A 26,389-nucleotide genomic window follows, 5' to 3' on the forward strand; every position below is an offset into this window, starting at 1 on the left:
AGCTGGTTATTTATTTAAAAAAACATTGGAGGGAAACCAATAATATATAGGGACACAAAAGGTACCTAGAAGAACAACAGAAAGTGTATAATGTAAGTGTCTAGTCATGGATATCCTTTTTTCTGGAGGAACTCAGTAGCAAGCAGGGTCTGAAGGAAGGCGTAAAAGCTTTCTGCTTTGATGACTTATCAGGGTTCTTTATTATCAGATATATTCTAAGTATTAATATTGCTCAATACTAACATAATGGCAATCAGAACCACAGAATATTAGAACTGCAAAGGTTCTCCCAGTCTAGTATTTTTCAAATTTTATTTAGCTATAAAGCTTATAATATTTAATAAAGGGAGGGAGGGAGGGAAGGAACGAAGAAGGAGGAAGGGAAGAAGGAAAGGAGGAAGGGAGGGAGGGAAAGAAAAAGGGAGAGAGAGAGAGAGAGAGAGAGCAGACACTATGTAATATGTAAAGCAGATAAAACAGGAATAGCTTTGCCCAAATAAATTAAGAGGAGAGCTTACTAGCTTCCACTTTCTACTCCATAGAGTCCTTCGTATCTTCTAGAGAATTCCTTAGTCTTCTGGAACACATATTTTAAACCAATCATTCTAGTCCAAACTTCTTTTACAGAGGAAAAAAATAGGGTCCCATTGGGGGAAATCATTATGCAAAGCCATAGCTAAAATTCAGGTCTTCTGGCATCAAATTCAAGGCTTAGAGAAAGAAACTGTCCTTCCAACAGCTGTGATGGAAAGATGAGCCCCAAAGATGTCTCTGCTGAGCTATGTTAGTTTCCTGATAGAAAACATGAAGCAAAATCCAAGCCTAGAAGTGATCAGGAAATTGATCTTCTTAACAAGATAATGAGCCTGACAAAATGAGGTTACACTTTACTGGCAGCTCCACGTGCTGTTGCCAGAATGAGCTCCAGAACGAAAGTGGCAGTGGGCCCATCTGCCCACCTTGAGTGTAAGTTGTATATGATGCTATCCACAGTTCAATCTAACACATCCTGCAATTACAGAGCAAATTTTTCCATTTTTTCTGTTTTTTTTTTTTTTTTTTTTTTTTGAGATGAAGTCTTGCTCTGTCGCCCAAGCTGGAGTGCAGTAGTGCAATCTTGGCTCACCGCAACCTCCGCCTCCAGGGTTCAAGTGATTCTCCTGCCTCAGCCTCCCGAGTAGCTGGGATTACAGGCATGCACCACCAGATCCAGCTAATTTTTGTATTTTTAGTAGAGACAGGGTTTCTCCATGTTGGCCAAGCTGGTCTTGAACTCCTGACCTCAGGCAATCCACCCACCTCGGCCTCCCAAAGTGCTAAGCCACCATGCCCAGTCACATTTTTCTTTCTTTTGAAGGAATAATACATTAACCCATAAAAACCTAAACAGTGTTAGCACAGAGAAAATCATGGCCAGACTACTGGCCTTCTGTGTCATGTTTTTATGTTTGAGAAACTCACAATAATACACCAAGCTTAGTCAAAATAGCTCCACTATGATTTATTTAAAAGGAAAATGTTTGGAAGCTCAGCTGAAGGCCATGGGAACTCATGGAAACTTGTGGAGGGTAACCACTCCAGGTTTTCAGGGAATGGGGTTGGTGGTGAACTCCACCTACCCGTGGAATAAGAACTGCTTACAGAGATCACACACCAAGTGCCCACTTTGAGCAAGACCCTCTAAAGGCACTTTACACTGAGTGTTTCTAATGGTCACCACACACCCCCAACATGAAGGGTATATTGTTATCATGTTAAAAAAAAAAAAATAGGCCAGGCATGGTGGCTCACGCCTGTAATCCCAGCACTTTGGGAGGCTGAGGCCGGTGGATCACAATGTCAGGAGTTCAAGAACAGCTTGGCCAAGATGGTGAAACCCTGTCTCTACTAAAAATACAAAAATTAGCCGGTGTGGTGGCAGTAGGCGCCTATAATCCCAGCAACTTGGGAGACTGAGGCAGAGAATTGCCTGAACCTGGGAGGTGGAGGTTGCAGTGAGCCAAGATCGCTTCACTACACTCTAGCCTGGGCGAGAGAGAGAGACTCCATCTGAAAAAAAAACAAAGAAAGAAAAAAAGAAGCCAGGCGTGGTGGCTGACGCCTGTAATCCCAGCTCTTTGGGAGGATGAGGTGGGCGGATGACTTGAGGTCAGGAGTTCAAGATCAGCCTGGCCAACATGGTGAAATCCTGTCTCTACTAAAAATACCAAAAAAATAATAATAATAAGCCAGGCATGGTGGCGCATTCCTGTAATCCCAGCTACTGAGGCAGGAGAATTGCATGAACCCCCAGGAGGTGGAAGTTGCAGTGAGCCGAGATCACACCACTGCACCCCAGCTTGGGCGACAAAGCAAGGCTCCATCTCAAAAAAAAAAAAAAAAAGAAAAATAGAAAAAAAAAATAGCTAGAGCACAGAGAAGGTTAGTAACCCAGCCAGTCAGCACCTACAGCGTGATAGGTGCTGGAGAGTCAGTGGGGAATGAACAAGAACAGCAATAGCCACTCTCGTGGGGCTTACAGTCCAAGGAGGACACAGAGAAGGGAACAGCCACAATGGAGTTTGGGAAGCGCTGTACCAGTAGAGGCACAGAGTATCTGTGAGTCACAGGGGAAAAACCAACCCAGACGTGAGGGTTGCCTGCTTAGCTTCACAGCCTCCCATTCATATTGACACTGAACCTTTCATGAGGAAAACCAGTGTGACCTCAGAAAATCTCCCCAGAGCACCTAATAGCCTTCTCTCTAAGCCTCTCAGCAGAAGAGCTTCAAGTTCAAATTGTATAAGCCTTCAAGTAGAAAGAAGCAATTATCTCTCTAGGTTTGGGCCACACAAGTGCCTAGGGAAGGGCATAGTTAAGCACACTGACTGCTTAAACTTTCACTTGTCTAATAATAAATTGATAAATAGTACCTGGTATGTAAATTTCACTGGGGAAACTTATGCAATGTGGCAGAAGGCTTCCCTTCTCTTAATTACAAAGAATTAGTCCTCCAACGCAGAAATATCCCCCAGGAGATGCCCACAGTGCAGCAGTGGATATTTTTACCTCTCCACACCCACATCCTACCATATTTCTCAGGGATGCTGTCCCCTCCTAATCCCTCCCACCACCTCCTATGGCACCACATGTCCTTTAGCTGAGAAGGCAGAATCACCCTCTTGCAATAAACCCCTGTGAAGTTCTCCCCTTCCTTCTTTCCCTCCCTAGGTTTCCCTGCTAGGTTTCACCCCATTGCCCCCTCCTCTTTTATACCTTCCCTAATCCTAACCACCTTCCTGATTCTGCTTGCTCTGACTTGTACTTTTTGTAGCTCTTTTTATCTTCTTCTTCTTCTTCTTCTTCATCTTCAATAAAAGCAATCCAAAGGGGAAGTAAAAGACAGGCTGAAGATACTGTTCTGCTTCACTTATGAACAAGGGGCCTGTCTTCCATCTCAATGAATCACAAACTTGCTGCACACTGAAATCACCTGGATCTTTTTTTTTTTTTCTTCTTTTTCTTTTGAGACGGAGTTTCACTCTTGTTACCCAGGCTGGAGTGCAATGGCGCGATCTCGGCTCACAGCAACCTCTGCCTCCTGGGTTCAGGCAATTCTCCTGCCTCAGCCTCCCGAGTAGCTGGGATTACAGGCACGCACCACCATGCCCAGCTAATTTTTTGTATTTTTAGTAGAGACGGGGTTTCACCATGTTGACCAGGATGGTCTCGAGCTGTTGACCTCGTGATCCACCTGCCTCGGCCTCCCAAAGTGCTGGGATTACAGGCGTGAGCCACCGCACCGGGCCAATCACTTGGATCTTTAGGAATCCCTCATCCTGACTCCTACCCCAGACATTCTGGTCTCACAGGAAGCAGTGCAGCCTGGACATCAGCAATTCTAAAAGCTCCCAGAGTGATTCTAATGTGCACCAAATTTGGGGAGCTACTACACAGTTCTGCTTCTCACATGCACACTCACATTAGACATGGCCTCTGAATGGCAGACCTGGGCACCTGAGGTCAATGGAGTCCATTTTTAAGATTCACAGCCAGGCCGATCCCTCCAGAACACAGCCCTTGTCCCTTTTGCTGGTCTCTAATTCAGACTGTCATCCTGAGAGAACATAAAAACAAGCAGGAAAAAGCTTTTTTGGAGTCAAAGCTAGAAAGAGCCCTGAGCTGCTCAGCAAAAAAAAAAAAAAAAAGAAAAGAAAAGAAAAAAAAGACCTTAACTAATGATTATATTAGCCTGCCAAGTACAATTTCAAAGCCAATTTATTATACATACAGGAAATGTTGACCTCAGTCAAAACTATCATTCTCTCTAACAGCTCCTCTTTTGGAAGGCAGAAGTGGAATCTATACTCTAAAAATGATCAAGCTGGAGCCCAGGAAGGTGGAAGCCTTGTCCTGGAGTCATACAGTCAATTTATGGTGGACCCAAATCAAGGAGAATTCAGATGACCTATGAAAATGGTTGAGGCCAAGCATGGTGGCTCATACCTATAATCGCAGCACTTTGAGGGGCCAAGAAGGAGTCTGAGACCAGCCTGGGCAACATAATGAGATGCCATCTCTACAAAAAAAAATTAAAAATTAGCTGGGCATGGTGGCATATTCTTTAGTCCTAGGTTCTCAGGAGACTGAGGCAGGAGGTCAAGGCTGCAGTGAGCTATGATTGTGCCACTGTACTCCAGCCTGGCTGACAGAGCAAGACCTGGTCTCAAAAAAAGAGAGAGAGAAGGAAGGAAGGAAGGAAGGGAGGGAGGGAGGGAGGGAGGGAGGGAGGGAAGAGAGGGATGGAGGGAGGGAGGGAGGGAGGAAGGGAAGCAGTGGCGAGACAGAAGAAGGAAGGGAGGGAGGGAAGGAGGGAGGGAGGGAGGGAAGTTGACATCAAATTCTACTACCATTCTTAGGATCATACTAAAAAATCATTACTACCACTAATTTTACAGCCATAATTTCATTTGGCTCTAATACTGCCCATAAACAAGAAAATGATGATGACTTCCAGACAGCGTCTCTCCATGCTCGTATTAACCTCCTCCATATCTACCAGGGTCCCTGGAGTGTCTGACAGGGTTTCCTGATGATGATACCACAAGTTTTTCGCTGAAAGGTGATATATTAGCTGAGTGATTGGGTGGTCCTTGAGAACAGCCACAAGGGTATGCAAGGTCATTTGGTTTCAAACACAGTCAGCTACCCAGAGGGAAAAAAGCCTGTGCTGAATTATCTCAAGTTCCTAAACAGTGACTAACAACCTGATGTAGAGGAAGGCACTGGGTCAGCGATCCCAAGCCATGAGTCCCTGTCCTGGCTCTCTACTGACAAGCAGGGTGGTCTCAGACAGCCACACTGTTCCATCTGAGGAAAAAAAAGGACCTTGGGCTGAACCATCTTGAAAGGGTCCTGAAATCCAGCTCTCAGATCCATGGATTTCATTATCTGATTTACAGAACAGCAATGCAACAAGCTGCAGAGCCAAGCATACGTGGAAATTTGCAGCTCCCTGAAGTTCCATAACCTTAACTGAATAAGCTTCTTGGAGTGAACTTGAAGTTGTGGGAATTATATGCCTCCTGTGATGACAGAGAAATCTGTTTGTGAGCAGAGAGGCAGCGTAATTACAGTGAAACCAAAAGTTAAGATTTTCTAAGACATTTCACATTTTAACTGTTTAGTCATCCCCATAAACATGTTTTAGTTGTGAAATTATAGTCCCTGATAGAAGAAAGCACAGTCTCTATTGACATACATCTTTTAGACCTTTATCAGACACCAGATGCTGCAATTCATCCTTGGCTTCCAACAGAGCAATATGCACATTTCTGTTCTTAGGTTTTATTCAGGAGAGAGAAAACACTTATGTCTTTTGTCTCAAAATGATGCTACTTTATAGAGCACTTTTCCATGTATTCTCTTTTTTTTTTTTCGAGATGGAGTCTCACTCTGTCACCCAGGCTGGAATCCAGTGGTGCAATCTTGGCTCACTGCAACCTCTGCCTCCCAGGTTCATGTGATTCTCCTGCCTCAGCTTCCCATGCAGCTAGGATTACAGGCACATGCCACAATGCCTGGCTAATTTTTGTATTTTTATATGGTTTTGCCATGTTGGCCAGGCTCTAAACTACTGACCTCAGGTAATCTGCCCACCTTGGCCTCCCAAAGTGCTGGGATTATAGGCCCGAGCTACCTCACCAGGCCCATGTGTTATCTTTATTTATGAATTTGGGGTCCTTATCCATCAATCCTTCTGAAGCAGGAACAGCCTCACGCAGGAAGTGGCTTTTTATTCAGCTGGGAACTGTGGGGGGCTACAGCCTCATCCACCAAGCTCTTCAAGAAGCAGCTTCTCTCCCCTTTTATAGGCTTACAACACTAAAGGGGAAACTCAGGTGAAACTATGTCATTGTCCATTTGCTGGACGTCAGGCCTTACAATCTTTTGGCTTCATTGATTGCTAATTCATATGCAGCGCTAGCGGGAACAGGCAGGGGAGGGGACTTACAGAGCCCAGACAAAGGCAGTAAACTATTAGTTGGCAGAGGTGTTTCCAGGAGGGAGCCTGGGCCATGCAGACATGCAGGCGTGACCCAGTGCCCGGCTCTAGATGGTAGGGATAACAGTCACTTGCAACTCTTTCAAGGCTTACAGACAGCAGAGATGCTGGGAACTGAAAAGGGAGTCATCTTCCCAGCTCTTTGGTATTTTTTTTTTCTCTTTTTCACCCTCCTTCCCATCTGGAGGAGAGGGAGAGGTGGAGGCCAGGAAGCAGAAGGAGGGGAGGTGTCTCCCCTTCTCACTTCAAGATAGGTTGTATGGCATATTGCCCTATCTTACAGATGGTAAAACTGAGGCCTGGGGGGTTAAATATTTTACTAGTAAATATCAGCACCTCTGCTGATTCAACTCTATCTTCCAACTTCATTTCTTGTTCATTTTTAGTTCAAAGCAATAAACTTAGAGTCGAAACTGATTTGCATTTACAGTAGAAACTGATTTGGAGTTTACCACTTGATTTGGGGTCTGGGATTTGTCAGTTATAAAATAGGCTTACTTGGCCCAGTGTGGTGGCTCACTCCTGTAATCCCAGAACTTTGGGAGGCCGAGGTGGGCAGATTGCTTGAGGTTGCCTGGCCAACATGGTGACACCCCGTCTCTACTAAAAAAATATAAAAATTAGCTTGGTGTGGTGGCATGCTCCTGTAATCCCAGCCACTCAGGAAGCTGAGGCAGGAGAATCACTTGAACCTGGGAGGCAGAGGCTGCAGTAAGCCAAGATCTCACTAATGCACTCCAGCCTGGGAGACAAAGTGAGACTCCATCTGAAATAATTAATTAATATAAAAAAAGAAATGGTCTTACTAGTATGAAACAAGGATCAATACTGGTTCATGGTCAAAGTTGATGTCTACAGACTATACTGGAAGGCTCAGAGTCAGAATCTGGATTGGGCAAGCAGGCTCAATGCACAAATGAGCCCTGGGCCCACAGACGCTGACCTTTATGAACCTCTAACACTTTACGAAACAACTAAACATCCCTATCAATAAAAGAAGACAGCAACATGTTGGAAGCAGTAGTGTTTGAGACTGACTGAAAATGGCACTGGCCTACATTCTTACTACCCAACTTATTCTTGCTACCCAACTGTGATACAGCGCCATAACTGTCACCTGAGAGCTTGTTAACATGCAGAATCAAAGCCAACTGCCGTGGCTCATGCCTATAATTCTAGTACTTTGGGAGGCCAAAGCAGGAGGATCACCTGAGGCCAGGAGTTTAAAACCAGCCTGGGCAATATACTGAGACCCCTGTCTCTACAAAACAATGAAAATAAAAATTAGTCTAGCATGGTGGTGTGCACCTGCAGTCCTAGTTACTCAGGAGGCTGAGGCAGGAGGATTGCTTGAGCCCAGGAGTTCAAGGCTGCAGTGAGCTATGATAGCTCCACTGCACTCAAGCCTAGGTAACAGCACAAGACTCTGTCTCAAATAAATAAAAACATAAATAAGTAAAATGCAGAATCTCCACTCCCTCAGATGCACTGAGTCAGAATCTGCATTTTAACAAAGGGACCAGGTGGTTCATGTACACATTACGGCTGAGAAGAACTTCTCTGAACTTCCTGCATTCTTGTGGTTCCAAAGGCAATGATTTGATAAGCACAACTTCCTATTCATGCTGACAAGTGGGGTAGTTAGAGTAAGCCCATGGCTGGCATCCTGGACACAAAGTGTTCACATATATGGGTCAATAAAAGCAATTATAACAACTGCAGAGGCTGGGCACAGTGGTTCACGCCTGTAATCCCACACTTTGGGAGGCAGAGGCGGGTGGATCACTTGAGGTCAGGAGTTCAAGACCAGCCTGACCCACGTGGTATAACCCCAACTCCACTAAAAATACAATAAATGGCCAGGCACAGTGGTGGGTGCCTGTAGTCCCATATACTCAGGAGGCTGAGGCAGGAGAATTGCTTGAACTCAGGAGGCAGAAGTTGCAGTGAGCCGAGATTGCCCCACTGCACTCCAGCCTGGGCAACAAGGGCAAAACACTGTCTCAAAAATAAAAATAAGAGGGTGGGCATGGTGGCTCACGCCTGTAATCCCAGCACTTTGGGAGGCCGAGGTGGGTGGATCACCTGATGTCAGGAGTTCAAAACCAACCTGGCCAACATGGTGAAATCCCGTCTCTACTAAAAATACCAAAAATTAGCCAGGCGTGGTGGCGCATACCTGTAATCCCAGCTACTCAGGAGGCTGAGGCAGGAGAATTGCCTGAACCCAGGAGGCGGAGATTGCGGTGAGCCGAGATCGCGCCATTGCACTCCAGCCTGGGTAACAAGATTGCGAAACTCCGTCTCAAAAAAAAAATAAAAAAATAAAAAAAATAAAATAAATAAAAAAAAATAAAAAATAACAATTGCAGAGCATTTAGCACATGCAAGGTGCATGGGAGCCACTTAGAAAGTCGCTTCCTTCTTGGTCCATTTTATGGGAAGAATCATGAGATTACCAGGCCTCCTCACTTTCCTCAATTTGAGCTTAAGAAGGTGAGAGTTGAGATTTCAAAAACTGCTGTCGCTGACTTTCCCTCTCACCACCTGGTACAGAGAAGAAAGCTGGTTTTCTCCCTCTGCCCTCTCATTTGGCTTTTCTCTGGCTCTCCTTGTTTCTCTTTCTTCCTCAGTGCACTCACCTCCCCCAACACCCCACAACACACAAACAGTTATATCTTCAAAGTTGAAGAAATGTGAAGATCCATCTCTTTTGATTAGGGCCCAGGAGATAAGTTTCTGCAAAGACATTTGCATTAATTACCACATTAATTTCTTGTCCCAGGGCAAGCTCAGCAAACCCGAAAGTCCTCCTGCAGGCAAACACCTGCAAGACCCGGCAGTGGGCTGGGGGTTCAGGGTTAGTGAGGTGGCAATGACAGTGCTGGAAAGGAGCCTGCTAATGGCTTCCGCACAGGTGTTCAGCATTATAGGATGTTAATTGGGTAACAGGTGGAGGCACAGAGGGTGGAGTGAGGAGCAGAGTGAATAGGGCAGAAACTGACTGCCATAGCCTAATTTCAAACAGAGTGGAATTTTCCTTCTCCTTACTGCAGGTTAGATTTAGAAAGCTCAGTCACAATAAAATTGAACAGCACATCATTACGTACAACAGCTAATATTTATTGCTGCTTTCTAAGTGCCCAACACTGAGCTAAGTACATTGCATGTTTTATCCCTAATCTGCAAAGCAATTCTACAGAACAGGTATGAGAATCTTGGCTGTAAGAATGCCGAAGCCAAGGCTCACAACAAGATGAATAACTGCTCAAAGGCACACAGCTAGTATGTTGCAGAGCCAGCATTCTCTTCTGCTAAATCATCTGTGTACCATCTTCTATACCTTTGTTCTAACAGGCAACGAGCCTGTTAGATGCATGTTGGTCACCCTCATTTAGAGTGTTGTCCTCCAGATCAATCCTCTCAACTGATGAAAGCCTAGAAACCATGTGAGAACTAACTAAATCTGAGATGGCCAAACTAGCACCCAAATCCGAGCCTACCCTGTTTTTGTAGATAAAGTTCTATTGCGGCTGGGCGGTGGCTCATGCCTGTAATCTCAGCACTTTGGGAGGCCAAGGCAGGCAGATCATGAGGTCAGGAGTTTGAGACCTGCCTGGGCAACACGGTGAAACCACGTCTCTACTAAAATACAAAAATTTAGCCAGGCTTGGTGGCAGGCACCTGTAATCCCAGCTACTTGGGAGGCTGAGGTGGGAGAATTGCTTGAACCCAGGAGGTAGAGGTTGCAGTAAGCTGAGATTGTGCCACTGCACTCCAGCCTGGGCGACAGAGCAAGATTCCGTCTCCAAAAATAAATAAATAAATAAAGCTTTATTGCAAAACAGCTATATATTTAAATGCCGTCTGTGGTTCCTTTTGTGCAACAACTGCAGAACTGAGTGGTTGCAGCAGAGACTGTATGGCCCACAAAGCCTCAAGTATTTTATACTATCTGCACATTTACAGAAGAAGACTGCCCACCCCTGGGCTACATAAATCATTGCCCTTGAGCATAATTGCAGAGACTCTATTCTGAATCACTATTCACCACTGCTGAAGAAATTGGAAGTGTTTGGCCTGAAACAATGAAAACTCAAGGGCACATAGTTGACATCACGTAGAAGTGGATTTGTTTGCAGGTCAATGGGTGGAAATTTCCAAGAGGTCTTTTTTGGCCCAGTCTAAAGAATTTGCTGCTTCTAATGTTTATGAATTAACTTATAGGACAATGAGTTCTTCATTGCTATAAGTATTTAAATAGCCAGATGAGCATCCATCAGAAATGTCATAGAAGTTGTCTTTCATGACCTCTATGATCCTTTACAACTCCTGTGATCTTATGACTTTCGAGTCTCAATATTACTAATGAGCCATGGAAACTTTTTTTTCCTGAGTCTCTGTGCTCTAATCCACTAGATTAGCTCATCATTCCTCCCTCCCTTCACACCATAAGTATAATAACACTTAAGTCATCAAGTGTCAGTAAGGACTAAGCTATTGGGCCAAGTGCGGGGGCTCGCTCATGCCTGTAATCCCAACAATTTGGGAGGCCAAGGCAGAAGGATGGCTTGAGGCCAGGAATTCAAGACCAGCCTGGGCAGCGTAGTAAGACTTCATCTCTACAAAAATGTATTTTAAAGTAGCCAGGCATGGTGGTGCATGCCTGTAGTCCCAGCTACTCGGGAGGCTGAGGCAGGAGAATCACTTGAGCCCAGAAACTCAAGGCTGCATTGAGTTACTGCCTGTACTCCAGCCTGGGTAACAGAGTGAAATCCTGCCTCAAAAAAAAGAAGGAGAAGAATAAGCTATTGCACTCACCTTGACCAGGCATGGTGGCTCTCACCTGTAATCTCAGCACTTAAGGAAGTCAAGGCAGGCAGATCATCTGAGCCCAGGAGTTTGAGACCAACCAGGGCAACACAGGGAGGCCCAGCCCCTAGAAAAAAATTTAAAAATTAGCCAGGTGTGGTGGCATGTGTCTGTAGTCCCAGCTACTTGGGAGGCTGAAGTGGGAGGCTCACTTAAGCTTGAGAGGTTGAGCGTGCAGTGAGCCATGATTGCACCACTGCACTCCCACCTGGATGACCAGAGCAAGGCCCTGTCTCAAAAAAAAAAAAAAATGCATCCATCTGTAAATACTCCTGTTTTTTTCCAAATTCAACAATAAAAAAAATTTTAAACCAAAAAGACACAATTGCAATCAAAAACAAGTTTAATGTATTCATTCAATTAATATCTATTGAGTGCTACTATATGTAGTATCTCAAATGTAGGGGCTGAAGCCGCAGGTTTTTGACTCCTGGTCTGGAAACAGTCAGAGGTGGCTAAGAATCCAAGCCCTGTAGAATAACAAGGAAGAGGGAGACTAGAGTCAAGCTCAGAGGGAAAGGGAGTTGGAGAAGCTGTGACAAAGAGCCGAAGCTATAGTTTACATGAAACTTATCTATGGTCAAGCCACAGGAAAAAGAAGAGAGGCTGAGAAAGAGGCACACGTGGAACCTGGACCCAGGCATTGCTGGATCCAAGATAATTCCCCATTATCACTGACAGAGAGGAGCCCTGATCTGTGAGTATAGGACCTAATGTCCAAACTGAAGGTTCTGGTATCTACCCAAAAAGTGAGACTCCATAATAAAAATTTAAAAAAAAAATGAAATCATGTATTTTCCAACAACATGCATGGAACTGGAGAACACTATTTTATGTGAAACAAATCAGACACAGAAAGACAAACATTGCATGTTCTTACTCATAGTGATAGCTAAAAAATGTGTATACAGGACGTAGAGAATGGAATCATAGGATCAGGTATGGTGCTTCACACTGATAATGCCAGCATTTCAGGAAGCTGAGGTAGGAGGATTACTTGAGCCCAGGAGTTTGAGACCAGCCTTGGCAATATATCGAGATCCCGTTTCTATGAATAATTTTTTTAAAAAAATTAGCCAGGACTTGGTGACACGTGTCTGTGGTCCCAGCTACTTGGTAGGTTGAGGCAGGAGGATCACCTAAGCCCAGGAGGTCAAGGTTGCAGGGAGCTGTAAACCCACCACACTCCAGCCTGGGTGACAGAATGAGACTCTATCTCAAAAAAAAAAAAAAAAAAAAAAAAAGAGTGGAATGATAGATATTGGTAACAGGGAAAGGTCGGGGGTGGGAGGGGGTGGATGATGAGAAATTACTTAATGGGTACAGGGTACATTACTCAGGTGAACTAAAAGCCTTGACTTGACCACTGCACAACCTATGCATGTAAGAAAATTGCACTTGTACCCCATAAATTTATACAAATAAAATAAAAACTAAACTGGAGGTTCCAAGTAGAGCCCATCACGAAACGACAAACTGGGATGAATATCAGCAGAAAGGAGGGAACTCTCGTTCAGCAACCTAACTCTACACTTCACATCACTCTATGATTGTTCTGTCATTTACACTTTGTGGAAAGTGAATTCAGTTTCCAAATGTTGACTTTGTTGGCTGCTTTTCAAATCATGAGAAAAAAGTAAGAGGCAAGAAAATAAATCCTAATAAAATGTAAGTAATAGAAAAATCTAAACATGATTTTTAAGTATACTCAATGCCTCAAAAAGACAATAGAGGCAGGCACGGTGGCTCACGCCTGTAATCCCAGCACTTTGGGAGGCCAAGGCAGGCAGATCATTTGAGGTCAGGTGTTCGAGACAAGCCTGGTCAACATAGTGAAATCCCGTCTCTACTAAAAATACAAAAATTAGCCAGGCATGGTGGCATGCGCCTGTAGTCCCAGCTACTCGAGAGGCTGAAGCAGGAGAATCGCTTAAACTGGGAAGGTGGAGGTTGCAGTGAGCACTCTAGCCTGGGCAACAAGAAAAAAACTCTGTCTCAAAAAAAAAAAAAAAGACAATAGAAAGAATAACATTAAGAAAAAATAAACAACAAATTATGAAACAACATAAATGAAGCTCATCCTGTTGTGGTAGAGAATAAAAGAGACAAAGCTCATGTCTGTTTCTTGGGTGCTTCCTTCCTTTAGTTGCTGAGGTCTTTGGCTCAGTTCAGTTGCATTTCCATCTTTATAGAAGGATCATAGCTGGCCAGACCCACTAAATATTGTGACGCCAAATCAGGACGGAGTGAATAAGGTAGAAAAGAAGAAAAGAATGAGAATGGGGCGGGTGCGCGGCTCATGCCTATAATCCTAGCACTTTGGGAAGCCGAGGTGGGCGGATTACCTGAGGTAAGGAGTTCAAGACCAGCCTGGCCAACATGGTGAAACCCCGTCTCTAATAAAAATATAAAAAAGTAGCCAAGTGCAGTGGCACACACCTGTAATCGCAGCTACTCAGGAGGCTGAGGTGAGAGAATCCCTTGAGCCCCAGAGGCAGAGGTTGCCCACTGCACTCCAGCCTGGATGACAGAGCAAGAATTCATTTAAAAAAAAAGAAAGAAAAAGGAAGGAAGGGAGGGAGGGAGGGAAGGAAGGAGGGAGGGAGGGAGGGAGAGAGGAAAGGAGGGAGAATGGTAGGGGCCAAAGCTGGGGGTGGGAAGTCTGTCTAAAGAAGGCTGTAAGGCATTTGAAGTGTTGCTACCATCTACATATTCCCTATCATGTGCGAGTAAACTACTTTAGTTGCTGCAGTGTACAGAGCTTCCCTGATACTGGAGAAAAAGGATTATGGCATTAATATGCATATAACTTTAACTTAGTTATTTTTAAATTGATTTGGTGGACCTCTTTCTAAAATGTATTACATATATTTCTATTTTCTGGCCAGGCACGGTGCCTCATGCCTGTAATCCAGGCACTTTGGGAGGCCAAGGCAGATGGATCACCTGCAATCCGAGCTACTCAGAGGCTGAGGCAGGAGAATCGCTTGAACCCAGGAGGCGAAGTTTGTGGTGAGCCGAGATGCACTCCAGTTTCCAAGAGTGAAACTCAGTCTCAAAAAAAAAAAAAAATCCAAACATAAATGTTTATAGCAGCTTTATTTATAATTGCCAAAAATTAGAAGCAACCAAGGTGTTCTTCAATAGCTGAGTGGGTAAACTGTGGTGCATTCATATAACGACATACTATTTAGTAATGAAAAGAAATGAGCCATCAAGCCACAAAAGACATGGCAGAAACCCAAATGCGAACTGCTACATGAGAGAGGTCAGGATGCAAAGGCCATGTGCTGTATGATTCTAACCACATGACATTCTAGGAAAGGCAGAACTGTGAAGATTGTAATAAGATCAACTGTTGTCAGGGATTCCGTGGAGGACCAGGAAGAGCGGGATGAATAGGTGAGCCATGGGATTACTAGGAGGGTAAAACTACTTATTCTGTATGACATTGCAATGGTAGACACATGGCAGGTATCTTCCACAGACCCCCTCGCCTCCGCCCCCAGTTTCTTTCTGCTCTGTCTTTTCGCTCGGTTGAGACAAAGAAGGAAGTTGTCCCCAGAGAAGCCCCGGCTCTCCACGCGGAGGCGGCCCCAGGGGCGGAGTCAACCGCGGAGGCCACGCCCTCTGGGAAAGGGAGGGGCATGTAAATTTGAAATGAAAGCCCGGGAACGCCGGAACAATCCCGGGTGTAAGATTTCCCTTTTCAAATGTGGAGAATAAGAAATCGGCCCGAGTGTGTAATGGCATCAATAGTGGTGTGGAAGAGACCAAGGGAATGAGACGAGGAGCGAGGCTGGAGGTCTCACCGCGACTTGAATGTGGATGAGAGTGGGACGGTAACTGCGGGGGCAAAGGCAACGGCATCGCTTCTCGGCCTTTTGGCTAAGATCAAGTGTAGTATCTATTCTTATCAGTTTAATATCTGATATGTCCTCCATCTGAGGACAATATATTAAATATATTTTTAGAGTCTGGGGATGGAATAGGAGCTTGCTCCATCCACTCAACGCATCGACCTGGTATTGCAGTACCTCCAGGAACGGTGCACCCCCTTTGGGGGATACAATTGGTTTACAAAATTAGGCACCAAATTTTTTTAAGCGGTTTGCTTAGTTATTATCTAAAACTTGTTAGTTAACAGTACTTTAAGGTTTGTTATCTCCTGATATTATAGTAGATTTTTGATCATTCGAGGTACTTAAGATTTCAATTTGGCATTTGGGAGGTTATTACCTTTTTAAAAGCGAAGTTCACCAGTTAAGTAGTTTGGGTTTTAACTTTTTCCTCCTTCTTTAAAACATTTAATTTCTGGGATGCAAGTGTACAACGTGCAGGTTTGCTGCATGAGTCTGCATGTGCTATGATAGTTTGCTTGCACATATCAACCAGTCATCTGTGTTTGGAGCCTCACATCGCATGGTATGCATTGGATCTTTGTCCTAATACTCTCTCTCCCCCAACGCCCCCCCAACCCCTGAGGTCGGGGGTTCAAGACCAGCCCGACTAACATGGAGAAACCCATCTCTACTAAAAATACAAAAATTAGCCAGGCATGGTGGCGCATGCCTGTAATCCCAGATACTCAAGAGGCTAAGGCATGAGAATCACTTGAACCTGGGAGGCGGAGGTTGCAGGGAGGCAGAGGTTGCAGTGAGCCAGAGGTTGCAGTAAACCGAGACGGTGCCATTGCGCTCCAATCTGGGCAACAAGAGTGAAACTCTGTCTAAAACAATAAAAATTATACATTATTAATAAATAAATAAATAAATAAATAAATAGACCACAGTAAATGAAATAATTTGGTATTGATACCCAAATAAGGAAGTAGATCACTAGAACAGTATAAATTATAGAAACAGATTTAAATATGTTGGGTTATCTAGAACATAAGAAAGATGTCAGGCCAGGTGCAGTGGCTCACACCTGTAATCCCAGCACTTTGGGAGGCCGAGGCGGCTGGATCACGAGGTTAAGAGATCGAGACCATCCTGGTCAACATGGTGAAACCCGGTCTCTACTAAAAATACAAAAAATTAGCTGGGCACGGTGGCGCGTGCCTGTAATCCCAGCTACTCCGGAGGCTGAGGCAGGAGAATTGCCTGAACCCAGGAGGCGGAGGTTGCAGTGAGCCGAGATCGCGCCATTGCACTCCAGCCTGGGTAACTACAGCGAAACTCCATCTCAAAAAAAAAAAAAAAAGAAAGGTGTCATTTCTAATCAGAAGAGAAATGGTGTTGTTGAAAACAGCTAGCCTCTGGAAAGACAATCAAGTCAAATCTCTATCTGTACATAAAAATAGAATCTAGATGAGTCACAAAGTTATATGTAAAAATGAGACAAAAAGTAATTTGTCTCAAAAAGTAATTTACATTGGAAGTCACATCTTAATCTTTCTAAGCAAAAAACAATCCCTACAGCTTTAATTTTTTTAAAGTAATATATTTTACATTTTTAGAAATTGGCATAAAAAAATACCATAAATTTGAAAGATAAAATATGGCTGGGGAAAACTATTTTCAATTTTTATCATAAAAGAGTTTAATTTCCACCGGGCGCGGTGGCTCACGCCTGTAATCCAGCACTTTGGAGGCCAAGGCGGGCGGATCACCTGAGGTCGGGAATTCAAGACCAGCCAGATCAACATGGTGAAACCCTGGCCTAAAAAAAAAAAAAAAAAAAAAGAAGTTTAATTTCCTTAACAGAAAATGGACAATGGACAAGAATATAACTATGGAATTACTATAAATACCTTTTAAGTATTTTTAAGTATTTGTATTTATTTAAGTACTTTATATACAAAGTAAAAGTACTGAGAAAGTACTGTGCTTATGTAACTATTTGTTATCATATTATCATCTTTCCAAATAAGCAAATTAAAACTATAAGACACCATTTTTTGTTTGTCAGCTTGGCAAATATCAAAAATTTGTATAATACTGTTTTTACAAATGAATAGGCAGATATATTTTGTTGTTGAGAATATAAATTGATACAACTTCTTTGGAAATAAATTTATCAATATCAAAGGTTTAAAGGCATGTATCTCATCTGTAAAATGGGAATGAAAAAATCCCTTGATCCAGCTATTTCCTTTTTTCTTTTTTTTGAAAGACAAAGTCTGGCTCTGTTGTCCAGACTTAGTTCAGCCGCACAATATCAGCTCACTGCAACTTCCGTCTCCCAGCTTCAAGTGACTCTCCTACCTCAGCTTCCCAAGTAGCTGGAACTGCAGGCGTGCACCACTACGCCCAGCTAATTTTTGTATTTTTTAGTAGAGACAGGGTTTTACTATATGTTGGTTAGGCTAGTCTCGAACTCCTGACTTCAGGTCTGCCTGCCATGGCCTCCCAAAGTGCTGGGATTACAGGTGTGTGCCACCATGCCTGGCAAGCTATTTCAATTCTAGGCTTTTACCCCTCACAAATATCTGTGCTCACATTGTTGCAGGAAAAGCCGCTGACGCAGCCCCTCAGACACCAGAGTGAGGAAGGAAGAGACTTGTATCTAGCTAGCTGTGGAGCACTGGTTGGCTCGTGTTCAAAAAAAAAAAAAAGCCAAGCTCCCCCAAAAGCAGTTTCTTTCCCTTTTTAAAGACATATAACCCAAAGGGGAGCAGAGGTAAAACTGTGTCATTGCCCATTGGCTGGACATCTGACGTTACAGTCTTTGGCTTTCACTGATTTGCTAATTTACATGTGGGGCAGGAGGGGAAGAGTTACAGAAGTTGAACAAAGGCAGTAAATCACTTAGTGACAGAGGCATCTCTAAGGGTTTCAGGGAAGTATGTGACTCAGGGAAGGTCCTTGGGCATTAAGAAAAACATTTGCAACACTTTCAAGGCTGGCAGATAACACAGACACCGGTTACAGAGAGAGGGGTTATTTCTCAGTCCTTGGGCCCCACTGTGGTTGGGCTGGTGGGTCAGCATCTTGCCTGACTACAGACTTTAATATTGTGCTATTTTATCTCCCCTCCCCCGTTTTCTAACAAAGGACAGGCAAGGGAGAGAGATGGTCTCCTCTCTCAACATATATGTATAAGAATACTAATTAAAGCATCTTTTGTAATATAAAAGACTGGAAATTGTTATATTAACTGTGATACAACCATCTAATGAAATGTTTTACAGCTCTTAGGCCAGGTGCGGTGGCTTATGCCTGTAATCCCAATACATTGGGAGGCCGAAGCTAGCAGATCATTCAAGGTGAGGAGTTCAAGACCAACCTGACCAACATGGTGAAACCCCATCTCTACCAAAAATACAAAAATTAGAGGGCCATGGTGACACATACCTGTAATCCCACTACTTGAGAGCCTAAGGCAGGAGAATGGTCTGAACTCAGGGGGCAGAGGTTGCAGTGAGCTGAGACTATACTCCAACCTGGAAGCAAAAAGGGAAGGGAAGGGGAAGGGGAGCAGGAGGGAAGGGAAGGGAAGAGAAGGGAAAGAGGGAGGGAGAGAGAGGGGAAGGGAAGGGAAGGAGGGAGGGAGAGAGAGGGGAAGGGAAGGGAAGGGAAGGAGGGAGGGAGAGAGAGGGGAAGGGAAGGGAAGGAGGGAGGGAGAGAGAGGGGAAGGGAAGGGAAGGAGGGAGGGACAGAGAGGGGAAGGGAAGGAGGGAGGGAGAGAGAGGGGAAGGGAAGGGAAAAGAAGGGGAGGGAAGGGGAGGGAAGGAGGGAGATAGGGGAAGGGAAGGGAAAAGAAGGGAAGGGAAGGAGAGGGAATGGGAAGGGAGGGAGGGGAGGGGAGGGGAGGGAGGGAGACTATATAGCTCCTTGAAAGAATAAGGTGGTATTATAAGTACGGCCATGGAAAGATTTTAAAGCTGTAATTTCAAGGAAAAAAAAAATAAGGATAAGATTATGCAAGATGGTACCATTTATGTAAAATGGGGGGCTACATGTATGTGCTTATCTATATGCATTAGAAATAGCTACACAATGAACATCTGAGTTTCCTTAGCTTGCAGTATCACTCCATCTGTCCTTACCTTCACATGGCATCCTCCATGTATGTTTGCCCAAATCTCTAAGGAGGATATTCTTCATATTGGACTGGAGCCTAAATAAAATTTTAAAAAAAAGAAAGAAATAGCTACACAAGGAGTGAAAAAAGAACCAGTTATTGTGATTGACTTTAAGAAGAGGTAGAGTGGTCCAACAGTCAGGGATAAAACGTTCACTTGTCTTTTTACTATGTGCATTTATTGTTTGACTGAGAGAGGGAAAAAGAGAGAAGAGATGCTTCCTACAGTCTGGAGTGGTTTGGGGAGGTCCGCTGGAGGAGGTGAATTTAAACTGTGTTTAGAAGAATGGGAAAATCAGAGGAAGCATAAATGAATTTGAGTTATGCAGCCTGCGACACAGTCATCAGCTAACTAAGTATCAGGTAATTTCAAAACACAGACAAGGGGCCCCCAGTTCCAGGGAAAACCCTGCACACATGCCCGGCTGAGCCTCCTGGGTTCTGAGAGAGCAAGAGATATGCCCTGCTGCTGCATAGGCAGGTAGGACTGCAGAGAGGTTACTACTCAGAGGACACAGAGCAAAAAGGAACAGAGCTTCCTTCTACTGAAGGTCCTTACTAACAGTGAGAGCCTGGTCAGGCATTGATTCATTCAATCACTCATTAGTTTACTTCTTTCCATTCATTTCAATAAATATTGCGTGTCTACTTTGTCCAAGGGTCTGTAAAAGCAGTTATAAGGAGGAAAACAGAGGTCAATATAGCTCATGGTCTAAGTGGAAAGACCAACATTGAGCCAACAATTTTACAGTGTGTTGCGAAAAGGGTGCTGTGGGAATAGATAATCAATGTAACAGGTTTAACTCTTAGTCCATAGTCAAGGTACAAGAAATGCTGACCTGCCATCCTTTATCAAACCAGCACTTTGGGAGGCCGAGGCGGGTGGATCACCTGCGGTCAGGAGTTGGAGATCAGCTTGGCCAACATGGTGAAACCCGTCTCTAGTTCCTGCCGGGGGGAGGAACTCCAGTCCCTGCTCTGGGAAGCCCCTCCAGGCCTTCTGCTTCCCTGACTCGGAATGGGTCCCTGGTCTAGTAGGTACGAGGCTGGTCTCCCCGCCAGCTGTGGACGAACTAAAGGCCCAGCTTAGCCTCGGCTCCTCTAGTGATGAAGCCCTGGGACCTTTCCTTTCTCCAGGAAAACGTGGACCACTCTCCGCCAACAGGTATCTTCTACAGACCCCTCTCCCTCTCGTCCCTACCCCGCCAGGTGTCTTTCGGTTGTCTTTTCGCTGGGTTGATACAAACCATGAAGTCGCCCTCAGCGGAGCCCCGGCTCCCCAAGCGGAAGCGGGCCCGGGGGGCGGAGTCAACCGCGGAAGCCACGCCCCCTGGGAAAGGGCGGGGCATGCAAATTTGAAATGAAAGCCCGGGAAGGCCGGAACAGTCCCGAGTGTAAGATTTCTCTTTTCAAACGTGGAGAATAAGAAATCAGCCTGAGTGTGTAATGGCATCAATAGTGGTGTGAAGAGACCCTGGGAATGAGGCGAGGAGCGAGGCTGCATAATATTCCATGGTGTATATGTGCCACATTTTCCCTGTCCAGTCTATCATCGATGGGCATTTCGGTTGGTTCTAGGTCTTTGCTATTGTAAACAGTGCTGCAATGAACATTCATGTGCATGTGTCCTCCTCTTTTTTTTAATGTAAATTCTGGGATACATGTGTGGAACATGCAAGTTTGTTGCATGGGTGTGCATGTGCGATGGTGCTTTGCTGCACATATCAACCAGTCATCTAGATTGGAAGCCCCACATGCATTGGGTATTTGTCCTAATGCTCTCTCTCCCCTTCCCCTCCAACCCACGTCTGGACCCAGTGTGTTATGTTCCCCTCCCTGTGTCCATGTTCTCATTATTCAACTCATATTGTGGGTGAGAACCCGCGGTTTTTGGTTTTCTGTTCCTGTGTCGCTTTGCTGGGAATGATGGTTTCCAGCTTCATCCATCTTCCTGCAAAAGACATGAACTCATTCTTTTTTATGGCCGCATGGTCATTCCATGGTGTATATGTGCCACATTTTCTTTGTCCAGTCTATCATTGATGGGCATTCGAATTGGTTCAAAGTCTTTGCTATTCTAAATCGTGCTGCAATAAACATACGTGTCCACTTGTTAAAAAAACAAAACAAAACACAGATTTTGAAGCATTTTAGATTTCAGATTAGGCATAATAAACTTACACTGATACATACTACAAGGTGGATGAATGTTGGAAACATGCCAAGTGAAAGAAGCCAGACATTAAAGGATACATATTACATAATTTGATCTATATGAAATGTCTAGAAGAGGCAAATCTATAGAAACAGAAGGTAAATTAGTGTTTCCCAGGGGCTGGGGGTGGGAAAGAGAAGAATGGAGAGTGATTACTGATGTGTATGGGATTTCTTTTGGAATAATGGTCCTGTTCTAAAATTTAATAGTGTTAATGGTTGCACAATTCTGTGTTCACGTAGAATGAAAAACTACCAAACTGTATACTTAAAAAGCATGAATTTTGACCAGGTGTGGTGGCTCACAGCTGTAATGCCAGCATTTTGAGAAGCTGGGTGGGAGGATTGCTTGACATCAGGAGTTCAAGCCCAGCCTGGGCACCATGGCGAGACCTCATCTCTATCAAAAATGAAAATAAATTAGCTGGGTGAGGGAGCTCACACCTGTAGTCCCAGGTACTTGGGAGGTGAGGTGGGAGGATAGCTTGAGCCCAGGAGGTCAACGCTACAGTGAGCCACACTCATGCCAGCGCACTGCAGCCTGGGCAACAGAGTGAGCCTGTCTTTAAAAACAATAATAATACAAGAATGCATTTTATAATATATGAATTACAAGTCAAAAAAATGGATGAGAAAGAAATCAGGTCAAATCTAACTCTGAATTCCCACCTTACTACGCTGGTGGGCGTTCAGTGGAGTGCAATGGGGTGATTTCTGCTCCCTGCAACATCTGCCTCCTGGATTCAAGCAATTTTCCTGCCTCAGCCTCCCAAGTAGCTGGGATTATAGGTACCCACCACCACCATGTCTTGAGTTATGATTGTATCACTGCAATTCAGCTTGGGCAACACAGTGAGTATATTTGTTTTCACACTGTTGATAAAGACATACCCCAGACTGGGAAGAAATAAAGGTTTAATTGGACTTAAACAGTTTTCCAAGGCTGGGCAGGCGTCAGAATCATATCAGGGGGTGAAAGGCACTTCTTATATAGGGGCAGCAAGAGAAACAGAGGAAGAAGCAAAAGTGGAAATCCTTGATAAACCTGTCAGATATCTGAAACTTATTCATTATTTATGATGAGAATAGCACAGGAAAGACCAGCCCCCATGATTCAATTACCTCCCCCTGGGTCCCTCCCACAACATGTGGGAATTCTGGGAAATCAATTGAAGTTGAGATTTGAATGGGGACACAGTCAAACCACATCAGTGAGATTCTGTCTACAAAATATTTTTAATTAAAAAAATTATATATATGAGCTCAGAAACCAATACCCCAAAATATGATAAAATATGCTGAATTTAAGAAGTCTCGAGGTCTCTTTGACCTTCCCCTCTCCACTGTCTCTCTCAAAGAAGCTGAAGTTCCTTTTAACTGCTTAAGATTCAGACTCATCAAAGAGAATAACTTTTTTTATTTTCCTCCCTGTTATTGCATTATCTATTGCTGAAAGAGAGACCAGGATGTGACCGCACCTGAGCAGGCCTTTTCACGAGTACAGTGACTATTATGGCAGGAATATAATGACAGTATGACCCCAACAATTATCTACATTCCAAAGAAAACAATTTACAAGTTAATCTTTGTTCCCCATCCAATCATTCTCCCTGCCAATCATTTATTGCCCTTCAATAGAATTCCTCTTGTTTTCCCTCCTATAACCTGTTTTGCTAGAATCCAGGTCCCCTTTCTTTCTGTTATCTCAAAATGGTATATGAGTTTCTGTAACTCATCAGAAAGTTAAGTTCTTCATCCTGAAGGCTCCTATGTATACAGGTTAAATAAATTTGTATGCCTTTTCTCCTATTATTTGATCTGTCTCATGCCAGTGATTTTTCAGTCAACCTTTAGGGGGCCAATGGCCATGGTCTTCAGAAATACAGAACTCTCTCACTTCTCTAATTAGGCTACGATGACCACAGTGCTTCCACAGTATTAGTCACCATATACCTTGCTTAATATTGCCATGGGGGTTGACTGCACTGACTCCTTGAATATACCTACCAAACTGGTACCTTTATCTTATCAATGTGATGAGCCTGAAATCCATAACATATGGTGAATTTTTGGTTTGTAAGAATGGTATTCTATGACCAAATAGACTTTTTTTACCAAGATAGAGCCCTTTTTTTTTTTTTTTTTTCCCCAAGATGGAGTCTCACCCTCTCACCCAGACTGGAGGACAGTGGTGCAATCCTGGCTCACCGCTACCTTCACCTCCCAGGTTCAAGCAATTCTTCTGCCTCAGTCTCCCTAGTAGCTGGGAATACCAGCCGTGCCACCACACCCAGCTAATCTTTGTGTGTGTGTTTTGGTTTTTTGGTTTTTTGTTTGTTTGTTTGTTTTAATTAGAGATAGGGTTTCACTATGTTGGCCAGGCTGGTCTTGAACTCCTGACCTCAGCTTATCTGCCCGCCTCAGCCTCCCAAAGTGCTGGGATTACAGATGTGAGCCACTCCGCTGGCCAAGATAACTTACAAAGTAAGAAAAACCAGCCCTGGGGGGACCCCTGATCCCAGATTGACTTGTCAAGTTGGAATGCTTGGCCCAGGCTGGGAACTTGCTGGAACACAGCAGACTGCTTTGGGGACTGATGCTTTCACACACAGCTCACATGGGAGGAGCAGGGGATCCAGAGTATAGCCAGACCACAACAATCCCTTAGGTGGGTGGCATTGGCTATGGGTCTGGCCCTATTCTCAATGCTGCGCACACATGCAGGTGACCAGCAGAAGTCAACAGAGTTAAGCAGGATGGAGTGGGAACACACCCCTTACAGGCAGTGAAACATCTGGAATGGAAGGTGCAAGATCCAACATCGGCAAGCAGGTGGGGGTCAGTCTCAGCTTTTGCTGAGATCGTGGCTCCATGGGCTGCACTGGTTCATTCTTTCATATGAAGGTGGATGGCTCTTTCCAGAGTTTTCGTCTGACAGAAAAGGCAGAGGGAAGTTTCCAGTATTATTCCTCTCGCGAGGACCCCTGCGTGGTTTACCTATGTCTATACAACTCTAGCGTTTCTCCTTCTCTGTGTACAGCCCACACAGATGAGCGGTCAAAACATAGGACACTTCTCTCTTTCAGGAAAGCCAATATGTTCCATTGTCTGCAGAATCATTTCAAATTTTTTAAGACTAAATTCGGGTTCCCCCATGAGCTCGCCATACCCACCGGCCTCAGCTCTCCCTGCGTCTGCGCCCTTCCGCACACCACAGGCTGCAGCACCCACAGGCTGCAGCACGTTCACTGTGGTCATGGGTGTGCCTTGCAGTTTGACAACCCAGGCTTCCCATCCTGCCACTCCCTCAGGTCACAGCCATTATTCCAAAAGAAATCCCATACACATCAGTAATCACTCTCCATTCTTCTCTTCCCCACCCCCAGCCGCCAGCAAACACTAATTTACCTTCTGTTTCTACAGATTTGCCTATTCTAGACATTTCATATAAATTGAATTATGTAATATGTAACTTTTAGTGTCTGGCTTCTTTCACTTGGCATAATGTTTCCAAAGTTCATCCACCTTGTAGCATGTATCAGTGAGGGTTTATTACGCCTAGTCTGAAATCTAAAATGCTTCAAATTGTTTTGGTTTTTTTTTTTTTTTTTTTTTTTACACATAGACACCTATGTTTATTGAGGTACTATTTAGAATAGCAAAGACTTTGAACCAATTCGAATGCCCATCAATGGTAGGCTGGACAAAGAAAATGTGGCACATATAACACCATGGAATGACCATGCAACCATAAAAAAGAATGGTTCGTTTTCTGAAGGCACATGGATGAAACTGGAAGCCATCATTCCCAGCAAAGCGACACAGAAACAGAAAACCAAACACTTCATGCTCTCACCCACAGTGTGAATTGAACAATGAGAACACGTGGACACAGGAAGGGGAACATCACACACCGAGGCCAGATGGGAAGTGGGGGGCAAGGGGAGAGAGAGCGCGCATTAGGACGAATACCCACTGCATGCAGGGCCTGGAACCTACATGACTGGTTGATAGGTGCAGCAAACTACCATGACACATGCAGACCCATGCGACAAACCTGCAGGTTCCACACATGTATCCCAGATTTAAAAAAAGGGAAAAAAGAAAGAAAGCAAAACATCTTAGTCCAGGGTGGGTAAACGGTACACCCCCTTTCTCTAAGAAAACACTATTAACTCAACGGCCGAGCTGAAATTAAGTGTTTCGAAACAGCCAGAGCCTCCAACATACTATCGACAAACAAAAAACTTCACAGCACTTTCAAAGAAACAAGAAAATTAGTCTGCCTGACGCTAAAAACAAGCCATATTACAACAGCGTTAACTCTAATTTTGCAAACTAATCGTATCACCCGACAGGCTGCACCGTTTCTGGAAGTACTACAATACCAGGTCGATGCGTGGAAAAGACGGAGCAAATTCCTATTCCACTTCTCGACTCCAAAAATGCAATTAACTTGTTGTCATCAGATAGAGAACGTATCAGATATTAAACTGACAAGAACAGATGCCATACTTCATCTAACCCAAAAGACCGAGAAGCAATGTTATCGCCTATCGCCCCCGCAGTCACCGTCCCACTGCTCATCCACATTAAAGTCGCGGTGAGAGCTCCAGCCTTTCTCTTTGCCTCATTCTCTTGGTCTCTTCCACATCACTATTGATGCCATTACACACTCGGGCTGATTTCTTATTCTCCACGTTTAAAAAGGGAAATCTTACACCCAAGATT

At 44.3% G+C, this 26,389-nt stretch overlaps 1 long non-coding RNA gene and 2 other non-coding genes across 4 annotated transcripts; 1 reads left to right on the forward strand and 2 right to left on the reverse strand.

The window, feature by feature from the left end:
* Positions 1-15,284: 15,284 nt before the first annotated feature.
* On the forward strand, positions 15,285-15,475 carry LOC135274710 (U2 spliceosomal RNA). The gene has a single exon (XR_010342486.1). It is a non-coding gene; the product is annotated as a U2 spliceosomal RNA (small nuclear RNA).
* Positions 15,476-16,049: 574 nt separating this feature from the next.
* LOC135274569 (uncharacterized) lies at positions 16,050-26,369 on the reverse strand. Of its 2 annotated transcripts, none has more exons than XR_010342366.1 (4): positions 26,184-26,369; positions 19,410-19,480; positions 17,031-17,080; positions 16,050-16,145 (listed from the first exon to the last, which is right to left on the reverse strand). It is a non-coding gene; the product is annotated as an uncharacterized LOC135274569 (long non-coding RNA). The 2 variants fall into 2 exon arrangements; XR_010342367.1 differs by lacking the exon at positions 26,184-26,369 and adding an exon at positions 20,284-20,369.
* On the reverse strand, positions 26,013-26,203 carry LOC135274711 (U2 spliceosomal RNA). The gene has a single exon (XR_010342487.1). It is a non-coding gene; the product is annotated as a U2 spliceosomal RNA (small nuclear RNA).
* Positions 26,370-26,389: the final 20 nt, after the last annotated feature.

The sequence above is a fragment of the Aotus nancymaae genome, unplaced genomic scaffold, assembly GCF_030222135.1.
Source record: "Aotus nancymaae isolate 86718 unplaced genomic scaffold, 86718_ANA_hifiasm-v0.15.2.pri h1tg000012l, whole genome shotgun sequence".
NCBI classification, from domain to species: Eukaryota; Metazoa; Chordata; class Mammalia; order Primates; family Aotidae; genus Aotus; species Aotus nancymaae.